Source organism: Suncus etruscus, chromosome 4 (genome assembly GCF_024139225.1).
Source record: "Suncus etruscus isolate mSunEtr1 chromosome 4, mSunEtr1.pri.cur, whole genome shotgun sequence".
Classification (NCBI taxonomy): Eukaryota; Metazoa; Chordata; class Mammalia; order Eulipotyphla; family Soricidae; genus Suncus; species Suncus etruscus.
Window position 1 is genome coordinate 116,946,204 of NC_064851.1, and position 1,054 is coordinate 116,947,257.

At 24.8% G+C, this 1,054-nt stretch overlaps 1 non-coding gene across 1 annotated transcript; it reads left to right on the plus strand.

Moving 5' to 3' along the window:
• Positions 1–299: 299 nt before the first annotated feature.
• LOC126007581 (U6 spliceosomal RNA) lies at positions 300–409 on the plus strand. Its single transcript, XR_007495120.1, has one exon. It is a non-coding gene; the product is annotated as a U6 spliceosomal RNA (small nuclear RNA).
• The last annotated feature ends 645 nt before the right edge of the window (positions 410–1,054 follow it).

A 1,054-nucleotide genomic window follows, 5' to 3' on the forward strand; every position in this document is an offset into this window, starting at 1 on the left:
TATATTTATGTTTCTCAATCAGTTGTATTATTAAAGTAAATTTCACTCAAACATGGTATGTCTCAAAAACATCCTTTTTAATAAAATTTTATTATATTAATAACTATAAAATAGTCATGATATACTTAATAACATTATTCAAAGGCCTATTTTTCTTATATGTGTTTTTATCTAAATATATAATTACCAAGAATGTAAAGGCACTACAAAGGAAATATTTACTATAATTCTTTATATAGATTTTGATTTTGATGCTTTAGTATTTAATTCAGTATATTTAATTTAAATAAGAGTGACTAGTGTTCTCTTCAGCAACACATATACTAAAATTGAAACAATACAGAGAAAATTAGCATGGCCCCTGTGTAAATAAAAGTAACTAATCAATATTGTAACAGAAATATTTATTCTAGTAGTATTCATTTTTGTACATCATAGAGTGTGACATAAAGTTAAAACTAGTCGTAAAATGAATGGTGAAATATGTTCTACTATTCAAACTGATAACAAATTGTGTTAATTATTTTCATATTTTTCTAGAAATTTTCAATGAAACTAATATTGTCTGGAGCTTATGGGTTACAATTCAGTTTACAGTCCTGATTGTCTCATTTTTGCTGAGTTTTAGAAGTTTGAGGCTTTTAAGTATTTATCAATTTATGAGCATTAAAATTTTCATTATGTTGACTTTTGGGGGGCTACAAATTCTGTAACTATATCCCTTCATCACATACATTTTATTGATAATTTGTCTTTTTACATAGTTTTATTCATTTTTCTTGAGTGTTATCAACTTTACTGATTTTTCTGAGGAAAAGATGTTTCTCTGTTTTTTTTCTATTTTCTACCTTAAATTTTCTTCTTTCTCATCTTTAATCATATTTTTCTTCTGGTTTGATTACATTTCCAGACTATACTTTATGATACAACAATTATACTTAGTGAATAATTATGCTTAGTACCTTTAGTCGCAACTTTCCTAAGAAGCCACCTAAGAGCAACTTTATATATTGACTAAATGGCAAATCTTTTTTTTTAATTATTTTATTTTAAT